Source organism: Coenobita brevimanus, chromosome 14 (genome assembly GCF_032717465.1).
Source record: "Coenobita brevimanus isolate Jiangsu-jjx chromosome 14, ASM3271746v2, whole genome shotgun sequence".
Classification (NCBI taxonomy): Eukaryota; Metazoa; Arthropoda; class Malacostraca; order Decapoda; family Coenobitidae; genus Coenobita; species Coenobita brevimanus.
The window spans coordinates 38,848,809-38,859,193 of record NC_136967.1 but is presented as its reverse complement, the minus strand read 5'-3'; positions in this window follow the sequence as shown (position 1 = coordinate 38,859,193).

Genomic DNA, 10,385 nt, shown 5'->3' with positions numbered 1-10,385 from the left:
ATCCATGAACGCCCAAAACACATCCTTGCCTTTCACTAAATACTTTTCACACACTTGTCTCACAGCAAACACCTGGTCCACACATCCCCTCCCTCTCCTAAAGCCACACTGCTCATCACCAATCACTCCCTCTGTATCCTCTCTAACTCTTTTAATTAACACTCTACCATACACCTTACCTACAACACTCAACAGACTTATACCCCTAAAGCTAGTACATTCATACTTGTCACCCTTGCCTTTATACAGCGGGACCACACAAGCACTTGCCCAGTCAATTGGCACCATACCTTTCACAGAGAACACATTCGACAATCTTACTAACCAGTCAACAATAGTCACTCCAACACCCTTTAGGCATTCCACAGCACACCCATCCATACCTGCAGCTTTCCCTGTTTTCATCTCCTTTACTGCCTCCTGCACTTCCTCCTTCGTGATCAAAGAATCATTCAACTCCCCCAACTTAATTTATTTATTCCTTGCACTCTTCCATCCGCCACAATCTCAGCCACCCTTTCCTCCTCTACATTTAACAATCATTCAAAATGCTCTGCCTATCTCTTCCTCACTGCATCCATCTCAATCAACATACCTCCATCCCCTGCTTTTACTCGCTCTTCCTTCCCAGATTCTCCCTTTCGCACCCTTTTCTCCTCCTTCCAAAACATTTTCTTGTTCTGTTCAAAATTCTCAGTCAACCGCCCACCCCACCTCTCATGAGTGTGAGAATAGAGTATGTGCCAGCTGGTGAGGGAGGAAGCGACCAAGCATGATTCAAAGTGAGTGGGAGTACATGAAAAATGAGTGAGCGAACTTTAATTGAAGAATCATACGTGGTGGTAAATGTGACAGAGAGTTAGTGTGAGTGAGTGAGACAGTCAGTGAAATTAATTCACTGTAAATGAGCGTCAGTATGCCCGATCTGGACAATCTAGATGAATGTGATAACTGTGTGTGCAGGAGAATGACTGAAGGTAAGAGAATAAGAGATTTTGAGTGATAACTGAGAACAAACGAGAATGTATGTGAGTAACTGACGCCCGTAAATGAATGAATGACAATATGAGTGAATATGGATGTTAGTAACTGAGGGTGAACGTGAGGATGTACGGATGAATATGAGATGTATGAACAAGTGATGGTGGCTGAGAGAGTATGAATCATGGAGACAGTGTAAGAATATGACACTGAGACTGAGTAAGTATGCAACTGAAAGATACTGTGAGTGAGTCAGTAAGTACGTGAATGTATGAGAGAGAGAGAGAGAGAGAGAGAGAGAGAGAGAGAGAGAGAGAGAGAGAGAGAGAGAGAGAGGCAGACACGAATAGATGGAGAGGCTGACAGACGAACAAACATATGCAACAGAGTTACCATACAATAAACTACTGCAATATACCTGCCTCCACTTTTGTTATACCATCCGTGCTAACCGGCAAATAATCTAAGAGTACCGGCATTCCTCCATCAGTGAAAGTTATAAACAGTTACGTTGCGTTGTGAGAACGAAGAAATCACGAGAGATTTCAGATGGTCTGATGGTAGATTCTAACAGCAGGATGTGAGGAAGACAGTTATTTTTTTCCTTCCCCTTTCAGTGTGATTGGTTCAGTTTTTTTCCCGGGTGAAGCAATAACAGACGTTAAGGAGACATTCACATAACTTTATTAGTATTTTATAAGTTACCTATAAACTTCTGTGCTAGAAACTCATGCAGTAGCTCTTGATATCTCTAAAGCTTTCGACAGAGTATGGCACCGTTCCCTGCTGTCCAAACTCCCTTGCTATGGACTAACGTCTTTTGTTCCTTTGATTTCTTCTTATCTTAGTGACAGGAAAATAAGAGTAAAAGTAGATGATGTATATTCGAATTTCCACTCAATTAACGCCGGCGTGCCGCAGGGATCAGTTCTGGCGCCAACCCTATTTCTGGTTCATATTAATGATCTCTTATCTGTCACTCACAATCCCATTCACTCATATGCAGATGACTCAACACTACATAGTTCATTCACACGCAGACATCCATTTACAAAGTCTAATATCTCTACCTCTCAACTCAGTACAGCCATCTCCATAAATCAAGATCTATCTACAATCAGTGAATGGGGACAAAACAACCTTGTCTCTTTTAATGCTAGTAAAACTAAATATATACAGTTTACTAATAGACAGATATTACCAGATTCGAACATAACCTTCAGTGCTACTAATATTCCCATCTCCAAAAATATTGAAATTCTTGGTGTCTCACTTAACAGTGCCCTCAGCTGGACCTCTCATGTCAGATCACTTGCTAAAACCGCCTCAAAGAAACTTGGATTATTGTACAGAGTCCGTAACTTCTTCGCCGATGAGCAGTTAGCTATAATTTATAAGAGTCATGTACGCTCTCAGCTTGAATATTGCTCACCCTTGTGGAATGGTTGTGGAGAGGTTGCATTAAGACAACTAGACAAAATTCAGAATAAAGCTGTTAGAATCATTAACAACCCTGCCATTACATATAAACTACCTCCCCTGCAAGTAAGAAGGAATGTTGCCTCCCTTGCATTATTTTACAGATATTTTTTTGGCAAATGCTCAGACGAAGTTGCGTCCATGGTGCCACCTCTCCATGCCTTCCCTCTTGCTACACGGGCAGCTGGTAGCGCTCATGACTGGAATGTCACTCAGCCATATTGCAGAACTTCTGCCTATCAGAATTCTTTCATTCCCCGAACTGCATCTCTCTGGAACTCTCTTCCCCAGAGTTGTTTTCCTCCAAATTTCAACCTACAAGTGTTCAAGTCTAACTGGTACAGATATTTTATGAACAGAGGACACCAGTAATCTGGTGTATGGATTATTTTTTTTCCCCATTAGTTTTTCCTTCCTCCGTTGTTATTAAAAAAAAAAAAAAAAAAAAGATAAATCAGGCGGGGCTTTCGAGAGTGGCTTGGGGGGAATACACCCCTCTCACTCCTATTTTAGATCGATCAATGGTTACTTAAAACAATAATGTTATTTACCAAAACATACTCATTTAAAATCTTTATAGAATCATTTAAATGAAAAGAGAATTTGGTAATATTTTTTTAGGATTTTGGTGTTCAGACTTACTGTAGTTCTGTTCAGCATCTTCCCCACCTCTTTTCGAATGTGTTGGATAGGGTCCTGAAATCGCAGACAAAGTGAACACTTACAACAAAGTTTTCATTTTCACCTTGTCAGTTAGAAGCTGTTCACTCAGACCTTCATTAATCAATTTGCAACTGTTAGACGCCCATCACAACAAGGTGTGAAATTAATCACAAGTGTTGGAGTTAACATAGGAGTGAAGGCTAGGGGAAAATATTGTGATCAACAAAGCACTGCTAAATAGATGAAGTAGCTAAGTCTGGTAACGGAGCACTGGCAAGGGGGTATGAGAGCCATGTACCGTACATTAGAAGCTGCTTCAACCACTAACCAAGCGAAACATCCGCCTTCAGATGATTTTGCTGGTCGCGACTTCTCTCCATGTCTGTGGATTATCTTATCACGCTACTTTCTCAACATATTCACTCCAAGCTTCCTTCTCTCACAAATTCTTCCAAATTCAGCCATCAAAATACTGATTTTCATCTGCCAAGCCACTACTGTGCCATCTGGAAGACCAGCTGGTTTATTTCCAGTCTATCATTTTCCACGCATCCCTTAAACGTACTCGTCTTCCCAGTACCGTCACACCTGCGAGTAGCTTTCTCACAGTCGGTGACAGGATTGGACTGTCATGGAGATCACGCATCCCTGACACAACCCCTACTTTTTCCTTCAATCATTTACCCTCCTTTCCCTTCCGCACATATGCCTTGTTGACACACACACACACACACACACACACACACACACACACACACACACACACACACACACACACACACACACACACACACACACACACACACACACACACACACACACACACACACACACACACACACACACACACACACACACACACACACACACACACACACACACACACACACACACACACACACACAGATTCAGCACTCAGCAAAGTTTCACCATACATCAGTAGCATATGCCACAAGGTGTGTCTATCAATTCCTGCTCGCCTTCGCTCTGCCCGTAACAGCTATACATACAGGTCCCTCCCATTCCTTCATATTGGAACTTATCACACACGTTTCTCAAAGCAATTACCTGTGACTTATTTGTTCCTCGCTAATATTGTATCGCGTATGATGCACTGTCCTGCTCGACTCCCGCGTTACATCTGATAGACTTACATTTAAAAATGTGGAATCAGCATAGTTATTAAAAACACTCAACTTTGACTCGTGAGTTAAAATATTATTTCATATACAAAACTTTACTCCAATATAAGTGAAAGTATCATAAAGTAAAATAATCTACTGAAGTGAAAGTGATAAGAATCTTGTTCCTAAAGTACTATATTACTGAAAGTAAAAAGTATCCACTAGTACTTAGTGACATCCATCCTATAAACTAGTTCATTATCTGATCCCAGAAATGTGACACTGCCGAAAGAGAAGACCGCTGTGAAGCTGGTGAAGAAGAAGAAACCATCAGGTATCGATGACGTTTATGCCGAGATTATTGTATGCAGCGATGACAGTGCACTGACTTATTTTTCCGATGAAAGAAATTTTACCAGGAAAGAAGGCTGTGATTGTTTACAAGCTGTATAAAAGCAAAGTCGATAGAAGTGAATATAAAAGCAAAGTCCATAAAAGTGAGTTTAAAATTTATCTTGATGTTAGGCTGTTGACTGCTGCAGAAAAGGTACCGATATATGGAAGAACAATCAGAGAGAAGGTAAGGGATGCATCAAATGTCTGGTAAGTGACTAACAGGGTGGAATTAGGAACGGTAGGGAATATGATGATCAAATATTTGCAATTAGACTCAGAGGAGAAAGCATGTGAAAAGGACTGTAAGGTATTTATGGCAGTTAGGAATTTGAAAAAAAATATATATATATATATATGACAGGGTAAAGAGAGAAACATTAAGGAAAGGTTTTGAATATGTGCGGTGCGGCTGGGAAGTTCCTGAATGCTGTTCATTTTATTTATCATGCAAGTGGTGCTGGAGAGAGACGCTTATACGGTACGTGGCTTGCATTAGGATGTTAAGCACTCACTGTTGTACTGAAGAGAGGCACCTTCATTCGGTGACACTGATATAACCAGGCAGATATATAGTTGTATAAGTGTTCTGTAACTTCCTCACTATTCCTCGAAAGAGGGATGATGAACTGCCATAGAAGGGCCATTTCGGCCTGCAGTCCACTGAGCAGGGGCTACTGCTGCTGCTGCTGCTGCTGCTGCTGCTGTGACTCTTAATATTACTGCTGCTGCTGCCGCTACAACTACTGCTATTACCACTACAACTACTACGAGAAGTGTATCTGAAAAATTGCAGCAGGAGTAGGGATGGCAGGACCAAAAGGCAAAGAAACAAGAGGGGATGAGCACTGACGCCACTGTCCACATGTCACGTGATAGAGCACTGATACCATTGTCCACATGTCATGTGACAGGACATGCCCTGAGGCCCATCACTACTCCTCTCTAATTTCCTCTTGTTACAGTCATGGCGCACGTCTCAAGTAATCATTATTGTTCCCTGGCATCCTTCCCTGTCAACAGAGCGACCGATTTCATGTAAAATATGATCCGCGTGTGATTCATGCATAATATGTTCGTGTGTAATAATATTCGTGTATAATATATTAGTGTATAATAATATGATTCGTGGATAATATGATACGACATCGGACGCATTGTTGACAGGTAGGTTTCCAGGGTACGATAATGAAAACCTCAGAGCAGTGCACCACGACCATAGTTAAAACTTCCTCATAATAGTTCCCTATCAGGAGGAAGTAGAACAATCCAAGTTTCCTCCCAAACGTAATAACATTCAGAAGGCATTTTCTTGCAACTATTTAAAAAATACTATACATATCTTAACTCTTGTGTTATTAGACTTATGAATGAGGAACTAAACTAAGCTTGCATTGTAATTATTTTGGGCGTGGACCATTTCCTCAAGAAGTGTATAGCAGGATTTTATTCCTAATTTTTTAAACGCGCCTTCTAGCGTGCCATTGTCCTATAAAACCGAGAGTAGTGCTAGACCTCAGGGCATGTTGTATCACATGGTATCAGCGCCCATCACCTCCTGTTTCATTCCTTTATCGTCCTCCCATCCCTACCCCCGCCGCATTTTTTCGAAATGTTTTTTATTCCTGTCACTGGTCCTTTTTGATATAATTATTTATTGGGTGCCATATAATTTATTTTTCCAATAATATTGTAAGTTTACATATATATATATATATATATATATATATATATATATATATCTATATATATATATATATATATATATATATATATATATATATACTGTATATGGAGCCTCTGTGGTACAGTGGTAAAGTGTGCATTTTTGTACACTGAAGATTGAGGGTTCTCGCCTCGCCTGGGTAATAAACTTTGGGAGCATTATTCTAGCCACGTACTGCATTGGCGGACATCAGGGGTGCTGTGGTTGAACCAGTGTCGCATACTATAAAGTATGCTTGCACCCACTTGGCTTGCGCGGGCCGATTACACTTGGTTCACAGACTGCACACACATCCAAAGCCACTCCAACACTACAATACACTTACAAGCACTTCTCACCCTACATACAATCTCTGCCAGACAGTCTAAGCCACTTGGTAGAGATACATTGGCTGTATCGTCCCCGCTTCGGTTGGGATAGGCCGGTCCTGCAGTGGACACTCAAACGGCTGATGAGATGAGATGAGATTATATATATATATATATAGATAGATAGATAGATAGATAGATAGATATATATATAGATATAGAGATAGATAGATAGATAGATAGATAAAGTGAGCTAAGAACCTGAGAGGGAAAAGTTTGACAAATTTGCACATTTTTCTAAATTTTCAACCTGCCATAACTTGCGTATTAATGCCTCAGCTATCTTCATTGTTAGCATACAAATACAAAATTACATGAGCAATATAAATATAAACTCAAAATTCACCTGTCTTCTTTGTTTGCTGTGATTTTTACAAGCTTGTTTTGCTGTTTAATATATACATGGGTGGGGTTGTAAAGGAGGTGCAGGGTAGGGCAGTGGATGTGGGGGTGGCTCTAATGAATCAGGGTGAGATTTGGAAGCTTCCGGTGTTGCTGTTTGCTGATGATACAGTACTGTTGAGTGAAGATGAATGGGAGTTGCAAGGTTTGGTGAATGAATTTGGGACAGTGTGTAGGAGAAGGAATCTGAAAGTTAATGTAAACAAAAGTAAAGTTATGGTGTTTGAGAGGAATGAAGTCACAGAGTGTGGAGTGAGGTTGGATGGTGAGGATATGGAGAATGTGAGTGCATTCAAGTACTTGGGTAGTGTGATGAGTAAGGATGGAACTTTGGGGGATGAAGTGCGTGAAAGGGTACAGCAGGGAAGGAAGGTTGTTGGTATACTGAAAGCAGTGATGAGGAATAGGGAGGTGAGTATGGAAGTTAAGAAGTCACTGCATGATAGTATTGTGATCCCTACCCTGACGTATGGAAGCGAGGCATGGACCTTGCAAGAGGGGAACAAGTCAAGAGTGAGAGCAGTGGAAATGAGTTACTTGAGAGGAGCATGTGGAGTGACATGGAGGGACAGGTTGACGAATGAAGAAGTGAAGGAACGCTGTGGGGTGGATGTGGATGTGGTTGAGAAGATTAGGAGAAATACACTGAGGTGGTTTGGACATGTGAAGAGAATGGAGAATGAAAGACTGACTAAGAGGGTGTATGTAGGTGAGGTGGAGGGAGGGAGAGGGAGAGGTAGACCGAGGATGAGGTGGAGGGATGGAGTTGACAGGTATATGAGGGAGGGGGGGGTGAGTTGGGGGGAGGGTAGTCAAATGGTGGGTGACAGAGCGACTTGGAGGCGTTTTGTCTGCGGCCACCCTTTGCGGGATTAGGGCGTCGGGCTATAGATAGATAGATAGATAGATTGTTTTGTTGTTTCCTGCCCATCCTTACTAATACTATTACTGTGGTATTAATAATATAACAATTACAACTAGTAATACTCCTGCTACTACTACTACTACTACTACTACTACTACTACTACTTCTACTTCTACTACTACTACTATTACTACTACTACTACACTATACTAGCAGTAGGAGGAGGAGGTGATTGTGAGACTTGGTGTGGCATGAGAAGAAAGGGTGGATATGGAATTATTGAGAAACGTTGGAGACTAGGCAAGATAATAAATATTTTGTTTCGTGAATGATGTGGAGTTATGACTTCTGCTGACAGTAGAGTTCACGAGAGTGTTCTTAGATGCCACGGTCACATTGAGAGAATGGGTGTCATTGGTACATCTGAGAGAGTCTGGCGATGGGAGGAAGAGTTGTAGACTACGATTAAGGGGAATGAGTATGATTAATGAATGTGTGACAGAGTGAGGTGTGGAAGTTGATGTTAAAGAACTGACAGGTGACTGAGTTATTTGGATGAAATATGTACTACGGAATACATAATATCACGAGTTTGACACTTCCTTTTTAGATAGATTATCGTCGATTAAATTTTATCCGAGAGGTAATGTGAAGCACACCTATAAAAGAATACTAAAAATAACTCTAGCCGTAAGTCAGGATTTGGGGGGCTTGTATAGTGAGAGAACGCGTGTTGCACATATCGCTGGGGATGCTGTTATGAGTTCTCACTCCACGTACGTCTTTCTCTTTCATTACCTTTTGCATCTTACCTCGTATCGTCCTGAGCTTAGGTTAGATGATGACGATCAGGCGAGAGAGATCCAGTTTTTTTTTTTTTTTTTTTTTTTTTTTTGGGGGGGGGGAAGGAAATGTGTGGGGCCAAGACAAACACATATGAATGAAATTACAAATGTTTCAAACACGAAGAGTTGACAGTGATTGGTCAGCATCCATGTTTCCACTGTTCCATGGTCTTTCACTATACTCAGTTTGTTTTTTAATTGAGGCGAAGATGCTCTTGACAAATTGGTGATCATTGGCTGAATGCAACATTACTTCATAATCTAGCATTATTAAGTGACAACAAATATCTGAGGGGGAAATTTGGGTTAGTAAATATTTTTTGGACATGTTGCATGCAGCCAGTCATCATCAACCTGTCAAGTGCATCTTTGCCTCAGTAAAAAAAAACGGGGTGTAGTCAGTACATGTGTCCGGGATCTTGCTCTGTTAATCTCAGTCTGATTCATGGTCCCGTATCTGCAATCCAGCACCTCTACTAATGCTTGATAACTATTCATCTCCTCCACCGATATCTGGCCAAGAAACTCCACTGTGGCATCCTTAAGGCTAGCAGCAAGCTGAGCTGTCCTTTGCCAATCATCCCAGCCATTCTGATCGGCAAGTAACTGAACATGCGGACAGTAAGCTTTCCAAGATACCTTGCCATCAAATTCCTAAGTAATTTTGTTAATTGGACCCTCATTAGAGCCATGCACCTCACTGGTTTGGGCCCTAAAAACTGGGGCATTATAACTAAGTCCAGGACTCAAAACTCCTACATTCTGGTCATTCAGCTCTGTAATGCTACCTTTAGATGCTTGGGATTCATCAATATTGAACATACTCTGTCCATTTTGTTCATATGCTCTCTGTACACTAACCTGAGGTTCAGCAGTGCGAGATTTCTTTACAGCCTAAATTCTCTCACTGAGTATCTTTAAGTGGTTGACCACTTGCTGTCTGCACTCCATCACAATTCCCTCACTAATTATCTTCAACCGGTCATCTACAAGCTGTCTGCATTGCATCACATTAATGCTCACCTCCTTTTTCTGCTGCTGTAGCTCAGTGTATACTTCCTCCTTTAACTGTTGCTCTTCTTCCTTCTTTTCCCCTTTAAAGTTTCTAGCTGTCCCTGCATCCTCAGTTTCAACTCCTATTACTCCGGTAATGCTTCTTGAAGCTGTTCATACCACTCTTTCCGTTCTTCACTTTGTGCTTCAAGTTGTTCTCTGAGTTCTCTCTTGAACTCTTTCTGTTCTGCACTTTGTGCTTCTGGTTGTTCACTGAGTGCTTCCTTGAGCTCTTTCTATCACTTTGTGCTTGTAGTTGTTCACTGAGTTCTTTCTGTCTTTCAATTTGTACTCATAGTTGTTCACTTTGTGCTTGCAGAAACTTCATAATTGCAGCCAGAGATGCCTCCTCCTGCCTAGCTAGGCTTTTTGTTTGTACACATTCTGGCTGCAACACTTTTTGATCCCACTCCTGATACCACTCGTTATGTCCACGTCCACACTGCCACAGTCTCCAACACCAGAAGCTCAGTTTAGGAAGGACGT